At 46.3% G+C, this 14352-nt stretch overlaps 1 pseudogene; it reads right to left on the bottom strand.

Annotated features, from left to right (window-relative positions):
• Positions 1-225: 225 nt before the first annotated feature.
• On the bottom strand, positions 226-1158 carry LOC127058366 (olfactory receptor 51G2-like; annotated as a pseudogene).
• Between the last annotated feature and the right edge of the window lie 13194 nt (positions 1159-14352).

The following is a 14352-nucleotide window of genomic DNA, read 5'->3' as shown; positions in this document are numbered from 1 at the left end:
CCCTTGGTCTCCTTCCCCCATTGCACTGTCCTCCCTCACCAGCGGGTCAGGACATCCATCTCACATTGTGCCAGGGTTTAGACCTCATCTGAACCTCTCTACAAAGTGGAGATAAGTAGCTCATATCATCTCAGTTGGAAAGGTCCAGGATGAAATAGGCGGCTGTGGTCCGTGTTTTTTGTCTTCTAAGTCACCAGTGCCATAGCCAGGTGATGAACTGACCTGTCACTTGAGGAAAATCCTGATTATCCTCACACGAAGGTGTTTGCTTTTCACACTGTACACGATTGGATTCATCAGAGGCGGGACCAGCAGGTATACATATCCCAGGAAAATCTGAAGCGAGTGAGAAGAGCTATTCCCGAATCTGTGTATCACAGGCAAGCCATGCATTGGTGTGTAGAAAAGCAAGACAGTACAGAGGTGGGCGACACAAGTGTTCAGGGCCCTGAGGGACTCCATGTGGGATGTGATGCTCAGCACTGCTCTGAGGATCATAACATGAGAGGCAGGTGAGTAGCGAGTCTAGCCTCACAGTTAAGAGTGCAATAGATAAGCCATAGATGCTGTTGGCTGTGATATCTGAACAAGTTAACTTCATGACCTCTTGGTGCACACAGTAGGAATGGGAGAGGACATTAGCTCGACAGTATTGGAACCATTTCAGGAGAAAGGGGAGTGGGAATATTAGGGCCACTGCCCTTAGCATACACACCAGTCCCATCTTGGCTATTTTTGGGAGGGTTAAGATGGACGCATATCTTAAAGGATTGCAGATCGCGACAAAGCGGTCAAAGGCCACCAACAAGAGCACAGACGATTCAATGTTTGAAAGCGAGTGGATGAAAAACAGCTGAGCAAAACAGGCATCAAGGCTGATCTCTCTAGATTTAAACAAGAATATGCCCAGTATCGTTGGCATGATGGTTACCGATAAGCCAAGGTCTGTGATGGCCAACATGGAATGAAAAATGTACATGGGCTCATGGAGGCTTGAATCTGCTTTTACAATGAACGGAAAGACTGAATTTTCTACTATGGAAATAACATACATTGAGCAGAAAGGGATAAGATCCAGAGATGGATGTCTTCCAGCCCAGGTATCCCGGTGAGAAGTAACACTGCAGAGTTGGATTTCGTGTCATTGACAGCTGACATAATGTACTGGGCAGGTCCCAGGAGTTTTCAACTTCCCTTCCTGAAAGGGAAAAGAACAGGAAAGTAGATTATATTTAACAAGACATCTTTCTGCTCTCAGTGCAAGTCTAGAGACTCCCAGGATCTCAAGGAAGATCATCAAGAACATAGTCTTGGATTTACACCACTGATGGGAAGATAGGCACTGCCAGACTGGATAAGACCTGTGTTCCTTCTAGCCCAGTAGCCTGTTTCCGATGCTGGAGAAAAAGGTGGAAGAAGCCCTTCAATAGACAGCTATGAGATAACCTGCTTTCAGGGAAAGTTTCCTCCTGACATCCAGCACTTACACATATTTTGTGGTGTAAATCAGGAAAGTTTAGATCCCTTCCTATACTTTATTAAAAACAATCCTCACTGCCGTAATTAGACTTTCTGGTAACCCATATAAACACCCAGTTCGTCTACACCAGCGACACCATCACAGAGCCCAACCAGATCAGCCACACCATCACCAGTTCATTCGCCTGCATGTCCACCAATGTAATATACATCATCATATTCCAGCAATGCCCCTCTGCTATGTACATCGGCCAATCTAGACAATCCTTACGTAAAAGGATAAAGTCTTGTATCACTGCAAGGGTTTTTTTTCGAAAGAGTTAAAGGAATTAAGTTACCAATTCAAAGCTAATAAATGCCCATTGCCCAAAACACAAAGTCACATAATGTTGTACCAGGAAAGAGAAATGTCTTTACAGGTACTCAGCAACATTAAAAAAACATCCTCAGAGGGAAATTTGCTCCCAACACCAGGTAGCTGACGAAATTGTTCTGCCTCTGCACGTCAGCTCTATGCTGAAACACAGCCCAGTGTTCTCTCTTGACTTGTCTTGCACAGGGATTGCAGAGGGATTTTGTTCATGACCCTGAATGTAAGTGTTAGAAACAGCTGCTCCTCAGTTACCTAATGACAGTATCATACAACTGTTCACTGAGCGAAGAGTTAATAGCACAAACCCATTGCAAACACTATTTGGAGTACTATTGAAATACTTTCTAAAGCAAAAACCTTTATGCAGTAAAGTTCCCACTGCTGCTTCCTGTAGAGATTCCAACAACTCTGCTGCTGGTTTTTGATATACATGCAGGTCATGAACCTTTGTGTTTTTAATATTGATATTACAATGAAAAGTTTTGGCATAACATGTACACATTTGTACTTTGACACACACATGTAAATCCACTCGTTCCCCTCTGTTCATCTTTCAGAGATGATTTCTCAGGTTAGAGTGGGAAGTAAAATTTAGCATCTGTCCTCTGGATTTCTTCAGAACCTGAAAGATCCCAAGGTCTCAGCCCTCAGTCAGTGGCTTGTCAGCAAACAAAGTCTAATAACTCCTCTGTCTCTGGGTTAATAGCTGACTGGTTCTCCTCAGGTTCTGTTCTGTCAGTCTGTAGCCTGTACCCGGAGTGGTAATGGGCATTAGGATCAGTATATAAACTCTACATTCCCTGAGCTCTCACTCTCTAGTACATAGTAACCCCAGCACCTGTTACTCAGGCACAATGAGGGTTTGCAGGGAGTAGTTTTCAAAGTCAAATGCATGAGTATTCATGGGAATGGAAGTTCACTTCCCATATGAAAGTCAACCAGTCAATCTCTCTCCCCCTCCCCCTCTTCCCTGTATTAATAAAATCCGCAGCACCCAGGAGTGGCTCTGTGACTGACATGGAGCTGAGCTGCCATAATGAATGTGTGTGTTAACCCCAGTTCTGGGGATGTTTGCTGTATAGTTATATTGGGTTAACTCTTGGCATGTTTATGTTTTGGCTACATTAGGTGAAACCAATATGGCTCTTCCTATTTTAATAGCAGGCTGCTGGAAAACAAGCAGGAGAGGAAGTAATAGCTCAAGGAAAGCCATCACTCAGGATGCACTTAAGGGAGATTGAGAGACCACACTGGAGCTACAAGCAGGGAATTCTCTGTTCCTGGGCTCCAGCCGTGTTACACAGCTTGTTTTGCCAGCTCTGGGAGTCTGTCCAGAGCTGGGCAGCTGTTGCTGAGGCACTCTTCAGTCTGACACGCACAGACACCGCTGGGGAAGGCTCAAGACCCTTGGCCTGCCTAGGTCCCTGTCAGATTGGGAGGGCTTGGGGTCAGAGATGTGTACAGGCTGTTGTTTGAAAACCCTCTTATTCTCCCATGTTACACGTTCTTCCTGCTGTTTGGTTAAACATTATTTTGGCTCAAGCAGGCTGGTCACTTGTCTCAACACATGCTCACTGGCACCTGCAGGGCAATCACAGTGCAGTAGCCCAGGGCCCAGTCTGAGGGTAGGAGCATCACAGGATTCCACCCCATGAGAGGGAAGGCTGCGAGGCCTGACATGTGGCACTCAGAGACCAGAGAGGGGGCAGAGATGCCAGTAGCCCTGTAACTCTGAGGGGTATCTACAGGGCAGAAACGTTGGAGCCCTCAGCCAGTCAGGAAACAGAAATATGCCCTATCGGACCTGTTACCACAGTGCAGCTGTGAGTTCCTGAGTTCACAACCAAGACAGAGAACCAAACCTTTGAAAATGAATTTTCTGATTAAATTTCCAGGAGCAACTAAACATGAGATGACTTGGGAACTAACCTCTGATATTCCGTGGGGTCTCCTCTCACTCAGCAACTGGCAGGATCGGCCTAGAGCACACAGCACCTCTAGAAATGGGACCCATTGAGAAATCCTGACTCGGTTAATAGGGGTTTTAACACTCTGAGCTCGCTCTGAATGTCAGATTTGTGTGTAGCTTGAATATCCCAACGTGGAGAACAGGTAGATGTGGGGGGAGGGGTTCCCAAACCACCTGGTGCTCCTTGCCCTACAGCACCATCACTGAGTCACCCCGACAGCCCACATCAGTCCCTTCTTGCACTCCAGAACATCTGCAAACGGAAACAGCTTGCAGTCTTTACCCTTCACTTTACATTGTAAAGATACCAAAACCTGCCAACGTACCCAAATCCTGCTAGAAGAGGAGCCGCTGACACCAGAGGTCTTCACACTGAAGGACGAGGAGTCATCCAAGAGGTTACATGGGCAGTGGGCAGTATCTGTTCAGACAGAAAAGCAACTGTCTATATGAAGCATGCCTGCACATTTCCTTGGGGGCCACTTGGCCATCAGGGAACCTCTGCAGATTTGCTTTCTTTGTTCCAGCTTTAACTCTGATCAGAGCCAAAGGCAAACTGCAGGAGACCAAATCACAGGGGACATGTGGTGATGCTACATAACTGGACTGCAGTGCCAGCCCTGCGGCATTCTTTATTCCTGGAATCCAGGCTTGTCATTGCTGTTCATATGGTTCTGATTAATCACATGGCTACCTAGGGGGTGGCCGAATGTTGGTGATGATGCTTTCAAAACTGTGATCTTGCTGATATAAAACGAAATAGAATAATAATGATAATAATATAGGACCAGATTTCTCCCCGACTGTGCCCTGTCCTGCACTACAAGCCCACAGTGCATGCCAGAGAAGGGAGAGTCCACAAGGCTCCATACAAGGAAATTTCCCTCGGATCACTCTGGCGGGGAGGTCTTTTCCCTTCTCCATGAAGAATGAAAAGAGGGATCCAGAGATCACCAAAGTTATGCACAGGTCTCAGAGATCCACTGGTAGCTCGGCCCACCCACCCAGAATCTCTGAGCCTCAATAACTACTCTAGGATGCTCCCCGGCTTCCTGCTAGCATAGGTTCATCAGAGATGTGCTACCAGGGCCTGTCACAGTAGCCACTGCCTGCAGGATCTGCTGAAGGGGCCTTGTACAGGGTGAGGGTGGGGATGCACAGAGATGGGAAGGCTGTCTGTCTGTGTAATGGCCTTCTCTTACTGTGACAGTCTGAGGCTTGGTTCTTCGGCTAAGCAGCGGAGGCAGCCATAAGCTGGGAAGTGTATGGTCACATCCTCACATTCCAATCTAGTCACATTGAAATAAGATGCTGTTGGGCTATTAGGAATACAATCCTGCTCTGATCTTCCTATCACCTCCAGAGAAAGGGTAGAGCCTAAAAGATATAAAAGGAAACTTAGTTTGATACCATCCTGTCTGGCAAGAACTCACTTATCAATAGACACAGCTGGAAAACCCTTATGTTTATATAGATGCAGTTGTAAAATCCTCACTTCTGTATTGTTTCATATGTTTATTTGCATGGTCTCTGTCTGGTTCTGTGATTGTTTCTGTCTGCTGTATAATTAATTTTGTTGGGTGTAAACCAATTAAGGTGCTGGGATATAATTGGTTAAATAACCATGTTACAATATGTTAGGATTGGTTATTTAAATTTCAGTAAAATGATTGGTTATGGTATAGCTAAGCAAAACTCAGGTTTTACTATATAGTCTGCAGTCAATCAGGAAGCTGGGTGGGAATTGGGATCATGTTTTGCTAAAGGGGGAAATGGGAACAGGGGATGGGAACAGAAACAAGGAGACAGGCAAGGCTCTGTGGTGTCAGAGCTGGGAAGGGAGACACTAAGAAACTGGAATCATGCTTGTTGGAAGTTCACCCCAATAAACATTGAATTGTTTGCGCCTTCGAACTTCGGGTATTGTTGCTCTCTGTTCACACGAGAAGGAGCAGGGAAGTGAGAGGGTGAAGGAATAAGCCCCCTAACAAATACCCCAGCCCTAGACTGGGCAGGAGATTTTGACCTTCCCATTCCCACAGTGCAGCCATAGACTCAGTCAGTGCACCTCTCATTTAAGTAACAAGGAAGCTGCTAAAAAAGGGACTGTCTCTGCCAAAATGGGACATATGGTCACCCTACTCTTGATATCTGCTAGGGTGGCTACACTAGCTCTATTTAAAAGGGATCCTCTGGAAAAGGCTTGTCTGCAGAAGCCCATCACCCAGAGAAACAATTTAAGAACAGAAGAATGGCCATATTGATTCAGACCAATGGCCCATCTAGCCCAGTGTCCTGTTTTCTGACTGTGGTCAGTGCAGATGCTTCAGAGGGAATTATCAGAAAAGCACAATATCATGTCCTCCATCCTATGTCATCTGTACCCATCTTCTGACATTCAGAGTTTTAAAGACATCCAGAGAATGTAGTTGAGTCTGTGACAATCCTGGCTAATAGCCACTGGTGTACCTATCCTCCATGAATTTACTAGAGTTGCTTTTGACTGCTGTTGCACACTGAGTGTATGTTTTCAGAGAACGATCCGCAATGCTGCCAATACCTCTTTCTTGAGTGGAAGCAGCTAATTTAGACCTCATCATTGTATGTGTATAGTTGAGATTATGTTTTCCATTGTGCATTACTTTGCACTTATCAACCCTGAATTTCATCTGTCATTTTGTTCCCAGTCACCTAGTTTTGTGAGATCTGTTTGTAACACCTCTTAATTTATTTTACATTTAAATATTGTGACAAAGTTCCTCCTGTACCTTAATGGGTCCTGCGCTTATTGGCAGATTTGCTCACCTCAGTGACTTCCCCACAGTCTGGGTCAACTTCTCCTGTGTCTGATCAGGAGTTGGGAGGTTTGGGGGGAAGCCAGGCCCACCCTCTACTCTGGGTTCCAGCCCAGGGCCCTGTGGATTGCAGCTGTCTATAGTGCCTCCTGTAACAGCTGCATGACAGCTACAACCCCCTGGGCTACTTCCCCATGGCCTCCTCCAAACACCTTCTTTATGATCACCACAGGACCTTTCTCCTGGTGTCTGATAACGCTTGTACTCCTTAGTTCTCCAGCAGCACACCCTCTCACTCTCAGCTCCTTGCGCCTCTAGCTCCCAGCTCCTCACACGTATTTCCTCTCCTCTGGCTCCCCCAGGCCTGACTGGAGTGAGCTCCTTTTTAAACCTAGGTGCCCTGATTAGTCTGCCTAGATTGGCTGCAGGTGTTCTAATCAGCCTGTCTGCCCTAATTGGTTCTAGCAATTTCCTGATTACTCTAGTGCAGCCCCTGCTCTTGTCACTCAGGGAGCAGAAAACTACTCATCCAGTGACCAGCATATTTGCCCTCTACCAGACTCCTGTACCCCATTGCTTTGGGTCTGTCACAATATATATATTGGGTCTTGTCTACACATTTTGCCACATCAGAATTTGCCCCTTTTTCCAGACAATTATGAATATGTTGAATAGCACTGGTCTCACTACAGATCCCAGGAGGACCCCGCAATTTACTTCTCACCCTTCTGAGAACTGACCATTTATTGCTTCCCTTTATTTCCTATCTTTTAACCAGCTACTGATCCAGGAGAGAACCTACCTCGTTCTCCCAGGACTGCTTATTTTGCTTAAGAGCGTTTGGTGGGGACTTTCTCAATGACTTTCTGAAAGTCCAAGTAGAGAATATCCACTGGATCTCCCTTGACCACATTTTTGTTGACCCACTCAAAGAATTTGAATAGATTGGTGAAGCATGATTTTCCTTTGAAAGGCTGTGTTGATTCTTCCCCAACAAATGTGTCCATCTATGTGTCTGATAATTCGATTTTTTCCTATAATTTCAACCAATTTGCCTGGTACTCTAGTTGGGCTTACTGGCCTATATTGTTAGGATCGCCTCTGGAGCCTTTTTTGAAAATCAGCATCACAATATGTACGTGCTAATTGGATGGTACAGAGGCTGATTTAAACCATAGATTACATACCACGGTTAGTAATTCTGCTGTTTGATATTTGAGCTCCTTCAGAACTCTTGGGTGAATCCCATTTGATCCTAATAACTTATTACTGTTAAATGTAGGAGTTTGTTCCAAAACTTACTCTGTTTATGCTTTAATGTGGGGCAGTTTCTCAGATCTGTCACCTAAAAACTATGGAGGATAATCAGAGTGTTCATCAAGTGAAGGGTCAGTTCATCACCTGGCTTCAGCTCTCATGACAAGGGAGATGAAATATATGAACCACACCCACCTGTTCCATTGTGGGCCCTTACATTCTAGACGACATATGCTACTGATCTCCTCACTGTAGAGATAGGTTCTGATGGGCTCAAAGGTCAAGAGCAGTGGGAGAGGGGCTGGTGAAGGTGGACAGGGCACTGGGGAAGGAGACCAAGGCAGGCATCAGCATTTACAAAGTGTCTGTCTTTGTGGAGAGCCAGGGGACCGGGGGAATGTTGGCCCATGAAGAATGGTATCGGTGGTTGCTCAGACCACAGTATTGCTCTTGACAGAGTCAATAAAGAGAAGGGATGTGGATGTTGTTCCCATTACACATGGCCTGCCACTGTCCTGCCTCTGTTTAAATATTCATGGGCTATGAAAAAAGCTGCAGAGCTGTTTTGCAGTCACAGTATTCACCCTTCCCGAGAACTCTAGGAGCTGCGTGATTCATGAATGCTGCACAAGCTGTGGATAGGGGCTATTCAAGGGTCGCAGTAACCCACCCTTTCCCTATGCCCTCAGCCAGTTACTAGTGACTGAGTCATGCCAGAGACACAATTAATGCAGGAGGCCCAGGAGAAGCCATTCAGGCAGCCCCGTTGATGGCTCTGCACACTGCAGACCTGCTGAGCACACTTCCCACCGAGGCAGAATGTGTGAAAGAGGGTCTGACATATAGAAGGGCTGGCAAGAGACTCAGGCCCAGATTCCCTCTGCAGCCCCTCTGTTTATGCTGCCCCAGCAATACAAAGGGGTGGAAATGGGCCTTTGCTCCCCCACAAAGGCATGTCTTGCTCCGATCTCAGCCCAGCCCGTTCAGTGTAGAGTGACCACCTATTCAAAAGGCAAAAGTGGGACACATGCAGGAGCTCCATCCACTCTGTGTCCCCTTCCCTGCCGCCTTCATGGCCCTTCCCTGGACCCTTTTCTCCCCGCTGTGGCCCCAACCCCTGCTGCTCAACTTCCCCTGAACCCTGCCTCCTTGCGAGGCTTGAAGCTGGAGCTGGGCTGTGGTAAGTGTTACTCAGGGAGCCAGGATACTCCACCTGCCCTGAGTGAGGGGATAGGGGGCATGAGACCAGCCCCCAGCCAATATTCCCACCCCCTATGGCATGCTACAAAGGGAAGATGGCATTTCCGGGGCTTCCCACAGCAGGCTGGCCTTCTTGGGGAGCTCTAAAAATAGCTTGGTTCTGTCCTTGCTGGTGGCCAGGATCTTGGGAGAAGAGGAGGAGCAGGGGGCCAGGCCTCAGGGGAAGAGACAGGATGCGGCGAGGCCTCAGGGACAAAGGAGGAGCAGGGGATGTGGCAAGCTTGAAGCAATGCTGATCTCAGCAAGTAGGAGAGTGAGGGTCCCAAATAAAGGAAGAGGAAGTTAATAAGAGACCTCGTGTTCTGGAGAACACTGAATTAATGGGACCACACAAAGGGGGCTCTTGTTCAATAGGAAGATATTAGGCAGGGTAGGAGTGAGTTGTGTCTGAGTCACTGTTGCTAGGCAGATTTATCACTGCATTTCCAGAAACTTCTGGAATTGGGTGTGGTAGTTTTGGATATGCTCCAAAAGGTTCCTCCTTGCTTGGGGTCAGACTCCATCAGGGTGAGTAATCAAGGGCAGCTGCTTTGCAAAGGGCCACCTGTTCTGTGTGAATTGGGAGAAGCTGAGCCAAGGAGCGAAAAGCAGGCTGTTTCCCCTGACTCTGTGACAAGGGAGATTTAGGTTGGACATTAGGAAAAAGTACCTAACTGTCAGGATAGTTAAACACTGGAATACATTGCCTAGGGAGGTTGTGGAATCTCCATCTCTGGAGATATTTAAGAGTAGGTTAGATAAATGTCTATCAGGGCTGGTCTAGACAGTATTTGTCCTGCCATGAGGGCAGGGGACTGGACTTGATGACCTCTCAAGGTCCCTTCCAGTCCTAGAGTCTATGAATCTATGAATAACCTATGAATCTATGAAAATTATATTTGGTTTGAACTTAATATAATGATCAGTGGGTCAGTGAGGCATTTGATGTGAAGGGAGTACACCAGAGTGGGGACACCCTAGCCCTCATCCTAAGTGACCACAATGAGACTGGTGATTTAGCCTCTCAGGCATCCTGGGCTCAGCTATGTAACTAATATGAGCACTGTGCCACAAAGGAGAGTGGAAGGCGTGTCCATGAGGTCAGGCAGTCTTCTAGGTAAAGCGAGTGGGAGTATGGACTCAGACCTTTTCACTAGTCAGTTCCCCTGGGGTAACACAGAAGCAAGAAAAGTTCACCAAAATGGTTCAGTTATGGAGTAATTTATTACATCTTGCCAATGATCTGACCAGAAGATATTTACGTTCTTGTCCCAATTCCAGCTACAGGGTTAGAGAATACAGACTTTCCACTTTAATTAAATTGTCTCATTAGCACTGACCCCGCCATTTGTAAGGCAACACACATCTTTTCATGTGCTGTGTATATATACCTGTCTACTGTATTTTCCACTGCATGTAACTGATGAAGTGGGTTTCAGCCCATGAAAGTTTATGCCCAAATAAATGTGTTAGTCTCTAAAGTACCACAAGTACCACTTGTTGTTAGAGTGTTCAATGTCATAAGTGGACCCTGAGGTTGTGTGGCAATTATACCTATTCTGAAGACTATTCCAAATTGTTAAGATCTTTATTAAAATGAATGAAAGAATAATAAATGGTATAAACCATAGAGTCACAAAGTAATACAATTATATGATGTCTGGGGTTAACATTTCTGTTATAAAAGCAGCTAAGCTGTATTGCAAAGGTGAGCTGATAGCTTCATAGAAGATGGCAGTACATTGCACACAGAACAGAAAGCCATCGTCATTTGCTATAATAAACAGTCTGCAAGACACAGTTTGCCCTGAAAATCTAAGCCCCTGTTCTCGGCAAATCATTTATTTTCTCCCAGGGGTTGTTCTCAGGCTGAAGTTCTCCAGGGTCCATTTTCTGCTCTTCCAGCTGCTCACACAGAGTCCAGGGAATTGTACGGGAGTCCTGGCCAATTTGAAAATCCACAGGGATTGTACAGGGGAATCATAAAGGTCGCTGTGCAGCACTCCGAGTGTCAGACATGTGACATTCATACACTGATTCTCAAGACTCTACCTTGCTGTTGCAGTAAAAAGATTTCCTCTCTCTGCTGCGTGGGATTTTGGTGAGTTGCCTGTTTCTGCATTAAAGTGAGTGGTAAGGGCTGAGGAAGGTTTCTAGGGTTCAAATCAAGAACCATCTGGGCAGGAATTCACCAGCAGGGTGACTTGAATTGTTTAGTACTGTCATAAAAAACAAGGGATTTACCTGGAAAAATTGGAACTACAAATAGATTGGAAACACTTTAGACAAATATTTGCATTTAAGTTCAATTCGTTTTCTCTTACTGTGTCCTTCTATCTTTCTCAGTAATTTTTTTTTGAGCTGTGGTTTTTCCTGTGGTTCGCTCAAGTTTTCCAATTCAGCAACCTCGGTGCCCTTTTTGGAAGTGCAGCCAAAGCTTCTGCAGTGGGTATCTGTGTTACCAGAGGGTTCACAACAAGAATAGGCCACACGCTGCCCAGATTCTACTCTCTGATTCTGCCTTCACTGGTTCACTCCAGATTGACACTGGCTTCTGTGAGAGCAAAATCAAGGCCCCTCTGTTTTGAAACTCCCAACTTTCATTCCCAGTCTCAGAACGCCACATGAACTGGGGGTTCCTTGAGACTCTCTCATCACCCTAACAGAATAGCACTCTCTGCAGCAGGACCCAAGGCTGTGAATTTGAGAGCCAGGAGCCGAAAATTAAACATTCAGAGTGAAACTAGTCCCCTTGAGATCAAAGGCAAAATTCCTAATTGAGCCAGGAGTTTGCCCTAAATCCACATATAGTGAGTTAAATAAATTCCCTGATTTACATCAGCCATGAGCCTCCAGTGACTTCATCTGGAGTCGCTCCGTGGCCTCTAAGGATGCATGAGCTTCTTTGGACCCAAGCAGAACTGACAGGAGAGTTGCTTAAATCTCAAATTCACAGATTTAAAGCTTTCAAACAATTTGGATAACCATTTTTTTTAAAGAGAGGGCAAAGGGAGAGAGACCCTTCATCTCCTTTTCTGAAGAGGATGAGAAGCATTAGAGATTGTCTTGCAAATGTTACCTGGGGAGGTCCAGGAACACACAGTCTGTGCGGTGGGTGGGTGTAGGACTGCGGGACATGCAGTATCCAGATCACAGTGGCACAGAGTCCTGAAACTATGCAACATGGAGAATGGACATCCTCCCTGATGCACAGACCAAAGAGGCGTCATGAGGCCACTTGGGTCTGGGAGGTGTCTGAGACTGCAAGGGAAAGGGAGCAACACTCTAGCACAGCGGTCGGCAACCTTTCAGAAGTGCTGTGCTGAGTCTTCATTTATTCAATCTGATTTAAGGTTTTGCATGCCAGTAATACATTTTAACGTTTTTAGAATGTCTCTTTCTATAAGTTCATAATATAGAACTAACCTATTGTTGTATGTAAAGTAAATAAAATGTTTAAGAAGCATCATTTAAAGTTAAATTAAAATGCAGAGCCCTCTGGAACGGAGGCCAGGACCCAGGTGTCAGAGTGTGAGTGCCACTGAAAATCACCTCCCGTGCCGCCTTCGGCACCTGTGCCTTAGGTAGCCTACCCCTAGTCTGGCAGATGGTCTCGGACACCATCCCCCACCTGGACCATACTCCCTTCCATGGGAAAGCCCACTGCAGTTTTGTGGCAACATCCGCAATTGCCAACACTGAAAAGCAGCCTCAGGAAGGGGTGTCTGGGTTTCTAACTGGCCGCAGTACGTTAAAGCTTTGTGTCTTTTTGAAGAAGAGTTGCTCACACTGGCTCCTTTTAATCCCACCTCCTCTCCCCCTCCTGTTGGTCTGTCCATCTCTCCTTCCCTGCACAGGCTGAGCTGCAGCCAGGGTTCCCTTTGCCCCCAGAAAGGCAGTTCAGTCTCATCTCCCCCTTTTCCCCAGTGCAGGCAGACACTGAGATTAACTTACACTGAAGAGGTGTACCTGTGAGCTGTTGCTGTGGTGTGTGGCACCTGGTTTTGGTCCTGGGTAAGGGGTATCACTGTGTAGCAGGGTGGAAGTTCTGGGGGTGGGGGGTCTCCATGGACAGGTGACCAGCACCAGGGGTTGGGTGGAAGGAAGAGGGGTGTACAGAGGCAGGCTGGCAGTGCTGGAGGCTATGGGGACAGGTAGGGGGTGTACACAGAGAACTGGGCACTGCTGTGGGTTGTGGAGGCAGGCAGGGGATGAGCAATGATAGGCCGGTAGCACTGAGGCTTTGTGGGTGCTGTGACAGTCTATACCCCCATATTCTTCATTTTCAGATAATCAAGATCTTACATATAAAGCAGGCCTTGTAAGGTATCAAGGGAAACATGATCTGCTGAACGTCATGTCTCTATCCATATATGTATCATAAATGTATATAGAATTATGAGAATTCTGTTATATGGTGGTCACTAAAACATGCTGTAAGTTGGGAAATCAGCCAGATATTAGCCCCCACCCTGAGGCAACAGCAAGGAAAGTAACAAACACTCAGGCAGGGTGTCAAATAACCCATCAAAACCCATTGTCCAACAAGGGAGCTACGGTACACTGACTCACCTGCATGACACCCCATAAAGTGATTTGCTCAACCTTGCTTGCAGAGACTCAGCGATGCCTCCCAGACATGCCTCGACGTGTGCTCCCTAAACACATGGACTGAGGGTGTAAAACAGACAAAGCGGACACATACTGAGCCCTTCTCTGGCCGCCACCTTCACTGCAAGCAATGAACACATTGAGATTGGCCCAGGTTAAAGGAAGAAACCTGTATATTAAGGACTGCTATATCCCGTGGGTTGAGAAAAACTGCTTCATCTCTATGTTGCCCAGTCGAATAGGGCTGAGAGTTTAGACTGCATTTTTATATTTTATTTTATTTTGGTAATCTCTCTGACTTTTTGCCTATCACTTAATATCACTTAACATCTCTCTGTGTAGTTAAAAAATGTGCTGTTTATTCTACCTGAAGCAATTTGTTTGGTTTGAAGCATGTAAGAGACTCCCCTGGGGATAACAGACTTGGGGCATATCAATTTCTTTGTTAAACTGATGAACTCATCTAAGCTTCCAGCATCCAGCAGGCATAACTGGACACTGTAAGACGGAGGTTCCTAGGGCTGTGTCTGGAATCATTGATATTGGCAAGTGTCATTCAGTTGCACAATCCAAGCGGCAGCTAACATGGTAGAGGCTGTGCCTGAACAGCCCAGGAGTGGGGGTTCTCA

Source organism: Gopherus flavomarginatus, chromosome 1 (genome assembly GCF_025201925.1).
Source record: "Gopherus flavomarginatus isolate rGopFla2 chromosome 1, rGopFla2.mat.asm, whole genome shotgun sequence".
Classification (NCBI taxonomy): domain Eukaryota; kingdom Metazoa; phylum Chordata; order Testudines; family Testudinidae; genus Gopherus; species Gopherus flavomarginatus.
Note: the sequence above shows the minus strand (reverse complement) of the source record. Positions and strands in the feature narration are given on the sequence as shown.